The 18,901-nt window shown below is 45.2% G+C and overlaps 1 long non-coding RNA gene across 4 annotated transcripts in view; it reads right to left on the bottom strand.

Moving 5' to 3' along the window:
- Positions 1-18,901, bottom strand: part of LOC105080770 (uncharacterized) — a 53,942-nt gene that overhangs the window by 29,777 nt on the left and 5,264 nt on the right. For all 4 annotated transcript variants that reach the window (XR_006720061.2, XR_012510114.1, XR_012510115.1 and 1 more), the window contains 2 exons: positions 2,071-2,380; positions 981-1,063 (listed from right to left, as the gene is read on the bottom strand). This is a non-coding gene — a long non-coding RNA (uncharacterized LOC105080770). The remainder of the gene's footprint in view (positions 1-980; positions 1,064-2,070; positions 2,381-18,901) is intronic.

Genomic DNA, 18,901 nt, shown 5'->3' with positions numbered 1-18,901 from the left:
TAGCCCATTCTTTTTAGTGGCTGTGTGGCATTGCATGGTATGGATAGAGTGTGCTTTTTTTTCTGTCCCCATCGGTACACATTTAGGTTGTTTCCAACTGCAGTGAACAAATCTGCAGTGAACTTCATACAAGTATCTTTGTGCATATATTAGTGTTTTATCAAGGGTATGCACATTTTAAAATGTAGTAGCTACTGTTGGCTGTTCTTATTTATAGGCCAAAGCTGGAAGAAGAGAAAAACCTTTCAACAGTAAACTTTGGCTTCTTTGGGCTTAGGGGGCCCCAACAGTACAGGGTGACTTTTCTCAAAGTGTGTTATATGGGGGAAAAAGAGTCTTGTCTTCAAATAAGAGTGAGCAGGTCAGAGTTAAACAGTGTAAAAAAGCTTTACTGACTGCAGGACTTCTCAGGGCCTTTAATACATGAACACGCACTATTGATTGCTGACAGAAGCAGGTGGCCTGCCACACTTGTCAAAGTGACTTGCCTGGGATACCATTCTTCACTGGGAAATCCTGAAACTAGGGTTATTCAGCACCCACTTGTGGAAATATTGTTAGAACGGAAAGAGTTTGAGTTTGAGGGGAAGCAAATTTGGGATTGACCCTTAACTCCATCACTTACTAGCTATATGACCTTGAAAGAGTTATTTAGCATTTCTGAACCTCCATTTATTCATCTGTGAAATGGGAGGAACAAATTCTACAGTATTGCTGTGATTAAATGAGATAGAAAGTGTGAAAGATCCTGGCACGTAATAAGTGTCATAAAATATTTCCTCTACAGCTCAAGGCTGGGCACAGCCTAAAAGTCCGGGGTCAGTTTCTTCAGCTAGAAGGATATAAAATATTTCCCATCAGAAGCTGGCTTTGCCCCGGTGTCTAGAACATTTTGTTTCTGGTGTGTGACCCCTAAAAGACAGGATAAGCTAGAGGTTATTTGGACACTAGAATCAAATTAAGCGCAAACCCCAGCTTACCACTCACAGACTGTGTGACATTCATCAGTTCTCTCATCATGGAAGGAGACGGTACCAGCATCTACTTCATAGCTTTGCTGAGGCTGAAATGAGATAAAAAGATTAGCAGAGTGCCCAGCAGGCAGTAACAACGTCACTTGCTAGGATTTCCATCTTCCCTGCATCTGGACTCTCCCACCATCTCCCAGCACCCTCTTTCGCCCCACCCTACTCCCCTGTTCCTGGCTTCCCACTCTGCATCCCCAGTCCTCCAAGTCTGAGCCCAGCATAGCACATTTTCCCGGAAGCCCTGCAGCCAGAGAAAAGACAGACACAGCCCTTCCTGGAAGCTCTGCCCGTGACATGACAGCACCCTGACCTGCAAAGCTGGCCAGTAGGGGTGATGGCAGCCAAATGGTCCCACTCAGCCTGTTGATGACCCGAACCTGCCACCTGGCTTGCACATCACGAAGGGCTGCCTGATGGAAACAGTGATCCACCAATGAGGGGATCGGGTATCTGGGCAAGTGGCTCCTGGCACACATCACTTTCAAAGCCTCCACTGGGTGTTCATGCTCAGCGCTCCCAGATTCTGCGGCCGGTATGCGCCATCTACTCTTCAGCTGAAAGGGGGTGGGGGGAGGGCGAGTGGTGGCGGGTGGAGGCCGGGAAACTTCACTGAAGTCTAAACTTTCCTCCTCAACTGGCATGAGAAAAGCAGGTAGAAAGAGAGCCGGGAGTCCGCCTCCATCTCCTACAGTCCTTCCCCTTTCGCAGTCCGGGGAGAGACAAAGGCTCACAGCTGCTGACTGCACGGGGGGCTGGGGCGAGGTACCCGGGCCGACTCCAGGCTCGCCAGGTGACGCAGATCCTCAGAGGCACGTGGCAGGGACTCACTGTGTTGTTTATTAATTGAGTGACGATGGGTTGATCAAAGGCTTGCAGAAGACCGTTCATGAGCCAATTCACCCTGTCTAGCATTTACTAAGTGCCCAACAGGAGCCAAACCCCAGACCAAGCCCAAAGGAGCGGTTACAGGCCTTTCATTCAAAAGACTTATGGGTGGGGGGAAGCGGGCAGGGGAAACTCAGGTGGGGGGTGCAGCACCTACCGTGGGAGCCGTAAACCAGCGTGCTGGGTTCCTTCCTGGGGCCACTTTCAGCTTTGATGCATCACGGTCACTTTGGAAACACTGGCCCAGTTGTTGATGTTAAGCGCAGTGGCTCCCGCGTACGGTCCGCGTGTCCTGTGCAGCGAGCTGGGTGGGAGGTAACGACTGGGTTCCCGTGCTGCCGTTTTGAGCAAGAGCTGAGGGCTGACATGAGAAGATGAGGATCAGGAAGTGTCCAGGACACGGTGAGGTCTTTGCAGGGCAATGCAAGAAAAACGGAGTGGCTACAGACTTGCTCCTCAACGTTCAGCTGACAAAAAAAAAAGAAAAAAAATGTTACTTCCTTTAGGAAAAAAAATCCAATTAGATCTGGCTCTGAGCCCCTCACATGCTTAGGTAACTAGAAATTCTATCTCAATCATGTCTCAAGAGAGGACGTTATACAGATCATGTGACACCTGGGAGGTCATGTGGTGCCCAGAAAAGGTGGGTAAGGCCCGCCCTTAGTGTGTGGAGGTTGCCCTGTTACCACTGCTCCTTCTGCTAAGCTTTGCTCCCATGGGTCTGGTCATCCGCCCTGGGAGCCCAGGTGAGCCCAGAGGTGCTCCCCCACACCCTCTCCACGAGTGAGGGCTCAGCCAGAGACCCCCCCGTCCCTCTGCACCCCAGACCTTGAGCTTGGTAGTCTCTGTCCACAGCAGCCCACAGCCATCTCCATATCTGGCTAATCCATGTCAGTGGAACTCAGGGCAATAGTATTGGTGAACTGCGCACTCACAGACACGCACACACACGCACACACACTCAAACCCATCCCCTTCCCAGTCCTAGAGGAGCCCAAATTCATTGTCTGACCTGAGCCACCTCTGCAACATCACTCAGCTTCTCTGAGAGCCTAGATCCCCAAACAAAACCAAGATGGGTCCGGGAGTTTTGTCCCATGTGCCTGGCAGGTGCCATTTCTGAGTCTGAAACACCAAGGCAATTCAGGCACAAGAGCCCCAGCCGGGGAGGGCTTGGGGCTTGCACAGAACAGAGGGAGGAAAACACCACTGATGCTCACAAGCTGCAAGAACAGCACAGGAATGAGAGTCTCAATAAATCACCTGTCCCGCAGGCGGCCACAGAGCCAATGTGTTTTCCAGGTATGCTTTACACAAGCCAAGCACCGGCACTTAATTCTTATTGCTTCAGTCCTGATTTTGTACTGAAATTAATACATTTCTCAAAGATTCTCAAAGATCCAGTCTATCCCCAGTTCCCACGGTGGAGAAGAACTGCAGAAAGGACAATGGCCTTAGAAAAGTGTTATTTCAAGCGTGAAGGGAAGGTAGCAAATATCTGGGTTTTCCTCTATTTAACTGGTTAATCTTTATTTCTCTTTGCCCTCTGGTTACAAAAGAAATATTTACATATCATAAAATGTCCAAAATATTACAGAAATATTTATTTGCTCTAAGGACCAAAAGTCCTCCATAATCTCACCTCTCAGAATTAAAAATTAATCATCTTTGGGTGCCTATTTCTCCACAACTTGTTGTATCTCCACATGTGCATATTTTAATTACCTTTTTAAAAAATAGGATAATAATCTACGTGAAAACTTTTTCAAACAGCAGATCTTGGAATGGCCGAAGCAAAGAGACCTAGCTGCCTTCTCTCAAAGAGCTGCACAGTATTTTATTGTATGCATCATAATTTATTTAACCTGTCCTCCATTGCCTGATATTTTACAGGCCCAAATTTATAAGTGAGTGGCCAACTGGCGTGTGCCAGGTCACACAGGTGTTTAGAGGTGACCCCCAGATGCAAACCTCCTCAAGCCCCGGCTCGTCTTTCTCCTCCTCTGCTGCCCTTTGAGTTTCAATTTTATTTATTCCAGTTTCCAAGGGTGGGAGTAGGGTCTCTACTGGGAAAGGACTCTTGGACCAGCTTTTGTCCCAGGGATTCCAGAGAAGAACTGAGAACAATGGGCTGTCACAGCTAAGAGAAGGCCGGCCAGGTCCTTTCATTAAAGAATAATTTAAACACATGCCATCCTACTGAATTGGTAAGAACATACAGACAAAGAACATAAAAGAATCCAGGGGGAAAAAAACTGGTGTCTGGTTCTTAAATCAATTTTTGATAATGAGTGTCATATATTTAAATGTTCACACATAATCATCACATTAGCATTAACTATACCATCAAAGACAATCTGATTACATAATATGCGTCTTCATGTATCACCGCCATGAACTTGTTAGTACATGTAATTATAAATGGAGAAGTAGATTGCAGGTGTATCCTGGAGAAGCCTCTGGAAGTCTGAGTGTGATTTCCTGCTGTTTCCCATCAACTTGCAGGAGACAAAGCTGAGTGGTGGTCTTGGCGCAAAGAAGCCCAGCCTCACCACCGGGCTGTTCCTTCCAGGTCTCATGCCAGACCTGCTTTTGCTGATTTTTAGGGCCTTGTGGTCCGTGTGTGTCACCCAGGACTCCTCTGGTTGCAAAAGCCTTGTGCCCAACTCCAACTGGCTTCAGTGGGAAAGGGTTGGTGGGAGGGGGGCTGGGAAGTCACTGGGATGATGCCCAGATCAAGGGGGTTTAGATAAGCTTGAACTGGGAAAGCGGACGTGAGGCTGGACCCGGGAATCTCAGGAAGGAGAAGCAGCTCAAATTCTGTCCCACGTGGACACACACTCCACTGGGGCTCTGAAACCTACTGAACCACCTCCTACATAGGTGCCCCTCTCGCCCTGCTGGGGCTCCAACATCTACGCTTGGCCGCCCTCCTCCTGCTCATGCTCAGATCACAGCTGCTGGTCACCCTCTGAGGGAGGGCCCTCCCACCAGGCCATGTGGGTTCCCTCCCATACCCCGGCCCCACACAGACACAAGTGCCCTCCTCAGTGCACTCAGGACCCACACCTGTCCAGGCACTGGGTCCCTAGACACCCTGTGCAGAGGCCAAGCTACCTGGCCCCACCTAAGGGCTTCTGGACCAAATTGTTTGGGATGGAAGGGGAGGGATGGGGTACGGACAGGGAGGGGGAGGGGAGGGGAGAAAACTGAAAATTTTCAAACTGAGAAAAAATCATTCTATCTAAGATGAAGAAAAATGGACATCATAATAGGACAGACTGGAGTGACTCTCGGAGGCAGGGACAGCAGTGTTGGGGCTATTTTAATACGGCGACGGGGTGGAGTGGGAGAGAGTGGATCGCTTTGCTTGGCTGAGTTTTGATTCTCATCTAAGTGGTGGACACTGTGAATTTGTTTTGATGTGGAGCTCTGGGATGTTACCTCTCCCCCAAACAGTTCGTTATTGTTTCGTTTTTTGGGGTTTTTGGAAATCCAGCAAATCACCTTGATTCTATTGAGGGTTAGTTTTAAGACTTTCTTAGGACTGGTCTATTTCAGTTTTGCCTTCTCTCCCGGAGAATGGTCCTTCTAGGATTTTGACAGAAAATCCGAGGCATTTACCAACCCTCTTCCAATTTGAGAAAACTTGAAACCCAGTTTCTGTCCCCTCAGCAGTGGGAAGCTTCTGGATCTCTGCTCAGCAAACTCACCTCCCAGAGGCTGCTGTCTCCTGGGCTCCTTGGAGTCTTACTCTGTGTGTGGGAATCTTGGGAGACAACCAATGACCTGGGAAGGAATTTAAAGTACCCTCATCGTAGCTAACTCTTCCCCAGAATTTTGCCCCTCCATCCTTACCTGCAGACTCAAATTCCATCTACCATCTCTTTGGCCCAGTAACATTGCCACTTTCTGCTTGGCTTTGCTGAACTGGATGGTGCCCTCAGTGGGGAGAGCCGAGGTAAGTACATGAGATGAAACTCACTTCAAGGCTTTCAAGCCCTTCAAGGATTGTGTTCCTTCTAGTTCCTGCCTGCTCTGGTTGCTCTCCAGTGTCTGCAAATAGACATAGCCATATAGTACACATATATATATCTTGTATATAACATCTTATATATAAGGTGTGTAATTTTCCTCCAGCTTTTATAATTGCTGTCAGTGGAAGGGCTAACCCAATACTTGCTACTTTGACTGGAACTTTCGTTAGAATGATTTTTTTTTATTAATAGACTTTATTTTTTTAGAGCAGTTTCAGGTTCACAGCTGAATTGAGCAGAAAATACAGAGAGTTTGTACATAACCTTCCCCACCCACAATATATACGCCCCTACCCTCAACATCCCTCATCGGTGTGGCATATTTGATACAATCAATGAACCTACATGGGCATGTTATTATCAACCAAAGTCCATAGTTTACGTTAGGGTTCACCCTTGATGTTGTATATTCTAAGGGTTAATGACATGCAGCCATCACTATAGTATCATACAGAATAATTTCATTTCCCTAAAAATCCCTTGTGCTGCATCTATTCATTCCTCCCTCCCTTTCTCTCCCGAAACCCCTGGAAACCACGATCTTTTTTTTTGTTTGTTTCTGTAGTTATGTCTTTTCCAGAATGTCATTTGGTTGGAATCGTACAGTTTGTAGCCTTTTTAGAATGATTCTTAATAGCGGAAGGCAACACATCCATAAGACTCTTTCTTCAAATGAAGTCTTATGTGACAGCCTAATACATTAAACAGGTGAAAGCAATGTTAGTCCAGGACGGCCGGGTCAGTAGAAAGTACCCAGATTCACACACACGCAAAATGGGATATAAACTGGTCATATTCCTTGGGACTCTTGAAGTTTGAAAACCACCAAGAGAAAGGATGTGGGTTTGGGATTCTAAGAGACCTCAGGTTCAAAACCAAACCTACTATTCACTAGGTGTGTGTCCATAGGTAAGTGATCTAACTTCTCTCATTCAAGGCTCCTTGTCTACAAAAGGGAGACAGGAATACTCATCTTGCTTTTTAAGGAAAAACTGTCATAAAGATTACCACAAAGTACATGAAAAGCATCTTGCACATCGCCTAGTGTATAGTGAACAAAATTCTGAGCTTCTCAAGCCCAGGGATATTTTCTCCACTTTTCTAACTCACTTAGCTCCCATCCAAGGATTGAACATTTGCTGAATAAATGCTTGTTGTCTTACTCGCCTTTTCTCTATTAAAAGTATTTCCACGTAGGCCTCCACAGTCATAAATCCTGAGCTGTCGTTACTCTGAAACAGCACCGTGGGACACAAGATCATATTGAGAAGTATTAGGCTAAACAGAGCTTTTAATTGCAAATGGAAAATAAATGAGGATGGGTTTCTGTCTGTGTGTGCACATGAAAATTGACAGTTCCGATGGTGACAGGAAATTGAAACTGCTACCTGCCATGCTTGATTTGAATTATAGACTGATCTTCTGTAATAGCCCAAATATCTCTAAAGACATTTAAGGTAACCACTCAGTAGTACACCCTTTTTAAAAAATCAATTTGCTTTGCTGAATGTGTAGATGGATTAATTGATAGAGGATCATGGAAGCCTTTGCCACTGTGTGTTGATAATCTTGTTAATAAAACATCATGAAATTTTTCTAGGGGGAAAAATAGTTTTCTGACATCAACCCTAAAGAAGGGGGGAACATTTCTTGCCACATAGCAAACCTAAGGAAAGCCCAAGAATAGCACTAATAAATACGAAAAGGGGACATTAATTAATCAGAAAACAAGAAAAGAGAACCCAGTAAAATAAATCTCTAGATAGTATAATTTTTTTTAAAAAGAGAAAATAGAAATTGAGAATTAGAAATAAGCAAAGAGATATAAACAAAGATATGGAAGCTATTTTAAATCACGGAGAAATAATATGTATAATTCTGTGATACTAAATTTTAAAATCCTTGATAAAATGGATAGTTTTCTAAGAAACTATAAATTGTCAAAATTGTGTTAAGAAATAAATAGGAAATCAGAGCAGATTAGCAACTTGGCAAAAAGCTAAAAGAGTAGACTAAGAATTGAAAAAAAATTTTTAGAAGAACTCTGGGCCCAAATGATTTTACAGGCTTCTTCTTTTCTTTCAACTTCCACTGAAACTATCATTTTTATTTTGTATAAATAACTCCATAAGCCTGTAAAAGATGGTAAGTTTCCAATTCATTAAGCTTAGCATCACCTTGATATAGCACCCTGAAAAGAAAAAAAAAAAAAACAGACCAAACTCTCTTGTGAATATAGATATAAATTTAAATTGCAAGTCAAATCAATGTTCAACTAACAGTAACACCATAACCAAGTATGATTTGGAATATAAGGATGATTCAATACCTGGACAGCTGTTAATATAATTTATCACATCAGTAGATCAAAAAAGGCACAACACAGTAAGAAGAGTGGAAAGTTAGAGGCCAAGTGTCAGATGTTGAAGACAGAACCCCCGACGTGGAAACATGGCTCTTCTTCTTATGCTGTGACTTTTCTCAAGCAGTCTAACTTCTCTGTGCCTCAGCTCTCTCATTGTAAAATGGAGATACTAACGTTATCTACCATATGGGATTGTTATGAGAAATCAAAAAGTTAACATTCGTAAAGTTGTTTACACCACTGCTTGGTATTTAGTAAGCCCTATACAAGTACTTGCTGAATAAAAACAAAACCGAATCATCATCTAAATACTGATGATAAAGTTTATCATTATTCTCTGTTAGAAACTTTTGGTAAACCAAATAGTAAGATATTTCCTTAATACCATAAAGAGTATCTATTCCAGACTAACAACTAACATCGCTCTACTGAGACAATCAAGGGAAAAATACAGAAAAGGGAAAGGCTAGGATATATCCTGTGGTGTTGAACTGGCACTGGAGGTATTAGTGTGAAGTGATGTGTTTTAATAAATACAGATTGCTCAACGTGAAAAATAGATACTTGTGTGTGTACACACATCTGTTTCTTAGCTCTGCCCACCGTGAGGGCCTGAAAGCAATGAGATTCCAGTAGCAATAAGCTACTAGCATCCAGATATTAGTTTCTAAGACTCCAGCCCCTGCCTGGTTTCCTGGAGCCCTTCAGGTCCCCTGCCTCCCCTCGCGGCTCCTCCCAGCTCTCCAAACCCAGCTCTGTGGAGGGCAGCCTTCCAGGCGGGGGGTGTCACCCCCTTGACGAGCCCAGGAGTTGCTTCCTTCCCACGGCCTTGACCTGACCTCTGGTGGAGAAAGACGAATCGGTGTATTTAGTCACGGTGGGGAGGGGTGGCTGGAGCCCTGGGCAGGCAGCACAGGAGATTTTTCCTTGGATTGAAAAGGAGGTTCCAGAGAGCCAGCCCAGAAGCCTCTGCGAGTCAGGGGCTTTCCCCAGGATCGTGCCTGGGGCAGACGCTTCACCTACATCAGCCAACTCCGCCAGCCCTGCATCCTTGTCACGTGGCCGTGGTAGCGGAGACCTACCTCGGATGAGACACAGACAGAAGCAAGACAGCTTCTGTAAGTTCCTCCACACCAGGCAGCTGGGGGTGGAGGAGGAGGATGCTGTGGTGTGTGACCGCAAGACCACGTTCTTAACGAACCCACCATCTGGACTCTTAGTTAAGACAGCCCACCGGGACGCAGAGGGGACGGAGTCTTCCAGGGGGGCATTCCAGGTCCAAATCACTTCAGTCCACTCAGCTGACAGGTGTTTCCTGAGCCGGGGACACAGGGTCTGAATCAAAGGTTGGGCAGCTTATCCTAACAGGTTTTCCCAAACTTGCGCAATGACAGACATCAGGGTCCCAAGTTAAACAGACACGTTCTGGGCCCGATCTCAGGCCCCCTGAACTCATCCCTAGGGGAGAGACCTGGGAATCTGCATTTTGACCAGCGTTCCAGATGACTGCTCCCTCCAGGTTATTTGGGAACTGGTGGCTCAGTGTCTCCCGCGCAGGCAGAGTGGGGCGAGCCTCGTTCACGGGCTGGCTTTGCTAACCCCTCGTCACCAGGTGCCGCTCTCCTCCCAGTGAGAAGCACAAGGAGTGGGCCTTGCGTGGGCCCCACAGAGCTTCGGGCCTGAGACAGGGCTGAGGCTTTCTCTCATCCCGACTGTTGCCACAGGGCCCCACGGGCCCCCTGAAAGCTCACGGTGGTGGTTTCTCCAACTTGACGTGGCCAAACCAGAACCTGGTTTGTTTCCACACGTGGCATGCTGTTCCCCCATCTTCCCATCTCCCTCAGTGCTGCCATTGTCCACCAGTCATCCAGACCCAAACCCCGCTAGTCTTCCTCGCATCCTCTCCTTCCTCCCCATCCCCAGCAAGTCCTGGCAGCTCTCCCCACAAGACACGTCTCAAGTTTGCTGTCTCTGCATCAGCTCTGCTGCACCCAGACCAAGCCTTCCTCAGGGACCACCTGGGCCTGAGCAGGAGAACCCAGCCCCTCCCCAACCCCCTCCCACCTCTCATGTCACCACCCAACGTGACGCTTTTTAAAAGGAAACCAGATCAAATCCACCCCTGCTTAAAATGCTTAATGGTGACCCAATGCAACTAAAAAAACATCCTAACCCCAAATCAGACTATTCTTTCCACGGGGGGAAGGAACATTTTCGTCTAGTTCATTGCTCTGCACCCCAGACCTGGAACTGAGTTTACTGGCAGTCGTTTCCATAATTAATTATTCCTTTACAGTAACCCAGGCTGCTTCCTGTTGAACTGTATATGAGTGAAACAGGTGGCAATGTGACAACAGTAAGCCAGTGCAACACCCCTAAGTGGGAGGGGCAGTGGGTGACTCGGGAGTACAAAGAACAGGCGTGTCTCCACGCAGGCCAGGGAGGAGGCCGGGGCCAGGGGCTCCCTCACTGGATCAGGGCTCTCCCAGCTGAGGGACAATGAGGGGCTGGCAGGGCTGACAGGCGTGGGCCCCTTGGACCTGGACTGGGGTGGCTTGTCAATAAGAAGCAAAGTCACAACTTTGATGGCAAACACACCCTCAGTGCTCTGGGTCTCTGTGGGCTTTCCAGGGCTCTAGAGGACCCAGCTGTGTTGGGTCCATTGGCTTCCCCACCTGTGTGTGTACAGAAGGTGATGCACCAGAAATGACCTCAGTTCCAAGAACACAGATTGCGGTGGATGGCGTCCTATTTTAAGTAGCGAGTTCTCAGAATTCAGGCTCTGCAGAGACATGGATATATAATGACCGTTACATTGATTGAGGGGTGGGTGGCAAGGAGAAGCACTGATCCTAAATCCTGGATAGGAAGACAAATTCTAGGCCAGCAGTGAGAGAAGAAATGTCTGTAATGAGAAAATTGAGACTATGCCAGAGACTAATGTTAGCCTTGGGAATGGCCATGAGAGAAAAAGAGCAGATAACGGGGAATCTGGAAGGAACAGTTAACTGTTCATTTACCAAGCATTTACGATGTGCCTGCTCTGGGCTGGCTTTCAGGGTGTCAAGGAAGAGACAATGTCTCCTGCTCTGTGTCCCCATAGGACACTTCTCATAGTCCAAAACTGTCCACCATGTTGTACTGTATTACCTGGGCTGGGGGCTCCACCCGATGGGGACTGTCATTTCTGTGAGCCTAGCACAGAGCTCAGCTGAAGTGGGGGCAGGGGAGGGGCAGCAATGGGGTGGGGACCCTGAAGCTTTTCCCTGGAGAAAATTTCATCCTAGGAAAATACCATTCTTTGTCACAAGGTGGCACTCAAGGCTCATACAGTTTTGGACATAGTTTTTTGTTTGGTTGGTTGGCTGGGGTTTTGTTTTTTGTTTTTTGTTTTTTGTTTTTTGTTTTTTTTGAGAGCTGAAAGTACTCAAATATTATCTAAATCCCACCATAGTTTTTTGTTTGGTTGGGTTTTGTTTGTTTGTTTTTCTGCTTGCTTCAGCAGTACATATACTAAAAATTGTTTGTTTTTTTTTAATGTCTGGAGGGGAATCTGTTGTTCTCAAACAGCTGACCCCCCACCCCAATCAAATTTTAGTTTTTCTTTAAACCCAAACTCTCGTCTGTGTAAACAAGCCAAACGATGGGCTTCTGAGCTGTCTGGGCACCAGGCTGAGTTGACTTTTTGGATGGTTGTGAGATGTGGGGTTGGTTTGACTTGGTACCCAGAAAGCTTGCTTCTCTACTCTGAGCCAGCATGGGCTGGGCTACATACCGTTGCCTTGCTGGTCTTGAGCCAATGGGTCTGCTCCAAGTGCACCCATGAGTTTCACTGGAATTATTGGGGTGAAGAAATTCCTTTACAGAGGGACCCGATAGTGCTAAGGCTGTAAGTCTGAGTTTCTAGAGAGCTGCCTGTGCATGAAGATAACACAGAGAAAAGGAGCACTGAGAGCTGGGGAGAGGGGGACAGAAGCCCAGGGAACACTTGTGCCTAAAGCCAGCCCTGGACTTTCCAGTTGCATCAGCCAACGTCAGCCAATAAATTCCTTTTCAGCTTAAAGCCAGTGTGAGTTGGGTTTCTCTCTCTCGACACTGAAAGAGTTCTTACTAATACATTTACAGAAAGGTCCTTGTCCTTTGTGGTTTAATCAGCCAAAGGTGCAGATAAGGTTCAGTCTCTAGGGTCATCTACTTGTGTCTGAACCAGGAGGTCCAGGCAGCAGCTTCAGAGCTGCCCAGCACCTAGAATCCAGACACCGTGCCGGGCGCTGGGCCTGAGGAGATGGCGAGTAAAGCATCCTCTGAGTCCTAGCTCTGTGCTAATAGTGATGATGATGATAACTAACAATTCAGATGAAAACAGAATTTTTTTTTTAGCGTTTTGGGGTGGGCGGGGATAATTAGATTTATTTATTTATTTATTTTTAGAGGAGGTCCTAGGGATTGAACCCAGGGCCTCGTCCATGGTAAGCATGCACTCTACTGCTTGAGCTATACCCTCCCCTGAAAATGGAATCTTGAAGAGATATCTGCATCCCAGTGGTCATTGCAGAGTTATTCATAATAGCCTAGACATGGCGGACAATCTAAGTTTCCATCAATGGATGAATGGATAAAGAAAATGGAGACATAGATGAATAATATTCAGCTATGAGAAAGAAGAATATCCTGCCACTTGCCGCAACGTGGATGGACCTTGAGGGCATTATGCGAAGTGCAATTAGGCAGAGAGGGACAAATACCGTATGATATCACTTTTATGTGGAACCTAAAAAAGCACCAAACTCATAGAAACAGAGACTCGGAATGGTGGTTACCAGGGGCTGAGGGGTGGGAGAAATACACAGACGTAGGTCAAAGGGTATATATACATTGCCAGCTGTAAGATGAGTAAGTTCTGGGGAGCTACTGCCCAGCATGGTGATTATAGGTAATAATTCCGTATTACATACTTGAAAGTTACTAAGAGGATAGATCTTAAATACTCTCAGTACAAAAAAGAAATGGGGGTTATGTGACCTGATGGAGGTATTAGCTAAGCTATTGTGATAATAATCATTCTGCAATATACATGTATCAAATCAACACATTATGCACCTTAAACTTATACAATGTTATATGTCAATTATATCTCAATAAAGGCAGGGAGTCAGGGTGGAAATAATGGAACCTTTATGAGTAGTGTGTGCCAGACCGTGTTCTAAGTGCCTTACATGTATTAATTCATTTAACCTTCACGGCACTTCTGTGCAATGGGTTGTCCTCCCACCAACAGTGAGGAAACTAGGTCTTATGAGACTCAGACACTTGGCCCAGGTCACTCACTGGTCAGAAAGAGGGCTGGATTTGAGTTGAGTCAGTAGAGGCGAGGAGCCCAAGGGAACCTCCTCAGAGCTGGGACCCAGGGCACAAGCTGGAAATGGGACTGACTAGCTACTGATCCCCGTCCCAGGCTCTCCCAAAACCCCAGCCAGGACAAAGCTGGTCCTGAGCATGGATGGAAGCTAAGCCTCCACGTGTGGACCAGCAGCTTCTCCTGTGGGGACAGAAGTCACCAGCACAATTAGTTGAGCTTCGGAGTAAGACTCATGTCCAAATCCTGGACCCATCACTTAGCAGCGGGGCACTGAACTTCTCTGAACATCAGTTTCCTTGTCTGTAAAATTGGGCTAACAGAATATCCAGTTTACAAGATCATTGTAAGGATTCCAAGAGCTCCTGCAGATACAAAGATACAGTGCTGTGCCCAGTGCCCAGTGAGCTCTCATTAAATGCTCATTATCAGAGTTATTATGTATGAGATGGGAAGAAAGTGACTGGGAGACAAAAGAAAAAGAAAATCTAAGAGGCTCTGGAACTTTGAAAGTAAGACAGCAGAGGAAAGGTGACAATTCTATGTATCAGTGGTTCTTTGCCTGGGTGACCCACTGAAATTACTTTGGAGCTTTGATCAAAATCCGATACCTGGACCCCACCCCTAGACCAATTACATCAGAATCCTTGGGGATGGGGCCCAAACATTGGTCTTTTTTGAAAACACCCCAGGTAACTAACATCCATCCAGGGTACAGAGCCGCTGCTGGGGGCCACAAGAGTGTGGTCTGGCAGCGACTAGTGAGACCCTCACCAGCTTTCTTCCCACAATAGAAAAGGGTGGTCTCTTCGACAACAAAATCAAAGCTCAGGGCCCCACTCTGATAGTTGAAATATACACAAGGTTTGGACAGGTCTGTTCTCCACCCTGGTGTTGCAATTAACACTTCCTCCCGGCTTTGGTGACATGGTGACAGATGGATGAAATGAATACGCTAGGAGATTAAATAACGAGGAGATGTTATGCCAACAAAATTAACTCGTCCGGCCTCGTTCCTTAGCAACTGCGCTATTATTTCAGGTTTCCTCCCCAAGCCTCTGGTTGTTCTCACCACTCCCTTTCATTAAAATGCGAGGCATCGCATTTATAACTTTAATGAAAGGGAGAGAAAGGCAAGGAATGAGGCAAAAGAAACTTCCAGCTGCCCTTCAAATCGCATCAGGCCTGCCCCAGACAAATAGGATCAAATTGGCAACTTATAAATGAGGGTGCTTATTTCATTTTCCTGCAGACATAGCATTTCGTGCCCGTTCGAGGCTTCACAAAGCAGCCCTGCCTTTCATGAAAACACATGCATTTGCCAGTCCAATCTGGGGCTGCCCGGATAGTGAATGTGTGGGACTCAGGCCCTGAATGCAAGAGCACAGAACACAGTGTCCTCGGAAGAAAATCACTTTTGTGCAGCAGAAATAGACACGGTAACTGGCTGATTGTCAGAAGGGACGGGGGGAAGCCCTCTTCTTTCTAAACTGCCCAGTTGAATTGCCAAAGACCCATCTTCCTCTCAGATGGCGTCTTTCCTGGGTGACCAGCAAGACCAGGCTTGGCTGAGCTTTCCCATCTGACTGACAGTGTCTGTGGGTCTGGGCAGCAGGAGTCTCTGATATCTGGTGCCTGGCCCAGAAACTTGGCTTCCTGTCATCCCCTAATCGGATCCAGCTGTGCTCTTGGCTGCCCTGGCCTGATCGTCTACTTTATTGACCACTGCGGGCTTCTGGTCTCAAATGAGTTTTTTTTAAGTGTCTGCCAGAAATCTCTGCCTGTAGAGTCTGTTGTTGTTGGTCTGTTTTATTCTTAAAAGCAGAGGTTGTTAACCAGGGTCAAGAATTCAGCGGGTCTGTGAAGTAGGATCACGTTAGTACTATAACTAAAATTTGGCATTTCCTTCAGTTATAAAAGGCATAGTCGAATAACAGACATCAGTGACTCTGTCCCCAGTAGAAATCACAGAACATTTGACATTATACTGCAATGGTGGCAGATTCCCAAAAGACCACTAATGCAAATCACTACTTCAGTACTACAGTGACCATGAGACCTATTGCTAGATATTTTATTTAATATATTAATAAATAAATGGATATATTTATATATGCGAAATGTGGGTGTTTCATGGTTTGATAGCCAAGTTTTAACATAATTGGTTCCCTCTGTAAACCTATGTGTTTTATTTTATGCACTTAAAAATAATATCTTGGAATTTCTGCTTCCAGGAGGATAGAATAGATGTAAATTTTCCTGTTCCTCCTGCTAAGCACAACCAAAAATCCTAAATATTATACATAAAGGAAAACATAAGATTCTGAAAGACAGAAGGAAGGAGGCAGACCAGCTAGACGCGTGGTGAAGTCCCTTAGGTAGCCCAGACTTGGAGCTGAAAAAGCTGGCAACACAAAAATGCCACTAAACATAAGTTTAAAAAAAAAAATGCCCCCGACCCCCCCCCCCCCCAAAAAAACCTGTTGTCTCAGGACAAATTCAGGAAAGAAGCTTAGCAAGACCAATAACTTTCAGGCAATAAATACTCTCTATTCCAGCCAAAGACCACAGGAAAACTGTGGCCACAGCCACACCAACAAAAGCCAAGTGGGGAGCCTAGACTCCCACTCTCACGAGGCACCCCAACACCCTCATTGAGGTGGTAATGGGAGGGCCAAGACGGGAGGCAGGATTTTCATCTGCGCCAGAACCTAACGAGCCCCTACCACATTCCACATCCCAGCCAGGACATCAACCTCCACCCAGCAGTAATAAGGCATTCCTACCCCTCCGCACTGGGCTGGTATCAGAGGAGACCTAAGAAGAGTCAGGACGTTTAGCAGTAACAGAACATCCCCTTGTGTGTCAACAGAGGCCGAATGGAAGACCTGAACATCTATGTCCACCTGGCAGTAATAAAGCTGTGCCTCCCCCTCCCCCTCCCCAAATGCAGTCGAGGAGCTCAGCTGAAAGAAAGGTTTAAATAAGATCCAGAGTCTCAGAATACAAAACAAAAATGTTCAGGTTTCCATCAAAAATTACTCTTCATACCAAGAAAAGCCACAATCTCAAACTGAATTTTATAAAAGATACTTAAATGAGGTCAAGACCGAGATGAAAGTGATGTTAGAAATATCTGACAAAGATTTTAAAGGAACTGTGATTAAAAAATACTTCAGTGAGCAATCATGAACACATTTGAAATAAGTGGGGAAAGAAATAGAAACTTTCTGGAAAGAATTAAGTCTCCTCAAATAAATAGAATTTGTAAATAACAACTAAATGGAAATTTTAGAACTGAAAACCAATAACCAAAATTTAAAGATTTAATCTAAAAGCTCAGTGGATGGCTCGACAGCAAAATGGGGGAGACAGAGGAAAGAATCTGTGAACTGAAAGACAAGACAATAGAAAGTATCCAATCCAATAAAACAAAAATAAAAACAGAAAAATCGTCTGGGAAAAAAAAAAAAAAAAAAAAAGAACAGAGCCTCCAGGACCCATGGGGCTACAATGAAAGACCTAACATTTGTGCCATCAGAGTCCTGGAAGGCAAAGCCAGAGAATGAGGCTGAAAAGCAGTGGAAGAAATACTGGCTAAAAACTTCTAGAACTTGGAAAGACAAAAACCTGCAGATTCAAGCTGCTAAGAAAACCCCAAATAGGACGAAGCTAAAGAAATCTGTGCCAAGACACATCATAATTAAACTTATGAAAACTAGAAATAACACAAAGTCCTGAAAACAGCCAGGGGGAGAAAAATGACAACTACCTACAGGGCAAAAACAATTAGAATGACTGTGGATTTTTCATCAGAAACCAGGGAGGCTAGATCAAAGTGAAACCATATTTTTCTAGTGATGAAAGAAAATAACTTTCAACTCAAAATCCTATACATCAAAACCAGTCAGGACATTCTCACATAAAAGAAAACAGAGAATTTTTTTGCAAACACACCTACCCTAAAAACAATGGCTAAAGGAATTTCTCTAAACAGAAAGGAAACAATAAAAAGATTCTTGGGACATGAGGAAAGAAGATTTAAAGTGGTAAGGAAAAATAGAAAACTCATGAGTTTTGTAAATTACGTTTGACAGTTGAAGCAAAAACTGTAACACTGACTGATACGGTTCTAAGTGAATGAAGAGAAAATATTGAAGACAATTATATTATAAATGGGAGAGGGTAGAAGGACACAAAGGAAGGTAAGTTTTCTGTGCTTCACTGAAACTGGTAAATTGCTGACATCAGTAGCCTGTGAAAAGCTATGTACGTACAGTGTAATACGTAGCACAATCATTAAAGAAGCCAAACGAAAAGATACACTCAAAAAACACTATAAACAAATCAAGAATAATCCTAAAAAATATTCAAGTAACCCCCAGGAAAGCAGAAAAAATTGAAAAATGAAAAACAAAACAAATGGAAAAAAAAAACTGAATGACGAGTTAAGTCTTGATATATCACTAATTACATTACATGTAAATAGTCTAATACCCAAATTAAAAGACAGAGATTGAGAGAGCGGGTTAAAGACATGACCCAACCAGATTCTGTCTCCCTGGCACTCCCATGGTAACTCACATCCAGTGACTGACACATGGGGAATGGTCCCACGCTTCCTGTCTTCAAGACAAGACATCCTAGATACTTCTATAGGGTTGGCTGAGGCCTCCACTGAGACTGCCCTGTCACTCAGCTTCTCCTTCTGACCAGTTATCTCCTTCCCTTTCTTTCTCTTCCCCGTCCATCCACAGGTTGTTGATCTTTAAAGCTCTCCTTAATAACAGCCTACATGCTAATCTCTGTCTCAGAGTCTGTTTCTCAGAGACCTCAACCGGCGACACTGATTTTCCAATGTGTTAAGCTGAGCTCCGAGCTGAGTAGGAGTTGCGGGATGTTATGGACTGAATAGTGTCTCCCCACCCCCTACCAAGTTCATATTAAGCCCTAACCTCCAATGTGACTGTATTCAGAAATAGGACCTTTAGAGATAATTAAATAAGATCGTAAAGGTGGGATCCTAATCCCATATGACTGGTGTCCTTATAAGAAGAGGAAGGGACACCAAGGATGTGCACACACAGAGAAAAGGCTGTGTGAGGACAAGTAAGAAGACAGCCACCTGCAAGCCAAGGAGAGAGGCTTCAGGAGAAACCAAACCTGCTGAAGCCTTGACCTTGGACTTCCAACCTCTAGAACTATGAGAAATAAGTTTCTGTTGTTTAAG

This window comes from Camelus bactrianus, chromosome 11, assembly GCF_048773025.1.
Source record: "Camelus bactrianus isolate YW-2024 breed Bactrian camel chromosome 11, ASM4877302v1, whole genome shotgun sequence".
Taxonomy (NCBI): Eukaryota; Metazoa; Chordata; class Mammalia; order Artiodactyla; family Camelidae; genus Camelus; species Camelus bactrianus.
Note: the sequence above shows the minus strand (reverse complement) of the source record. Positions and strands in the feature narration are given on the sequence as shown.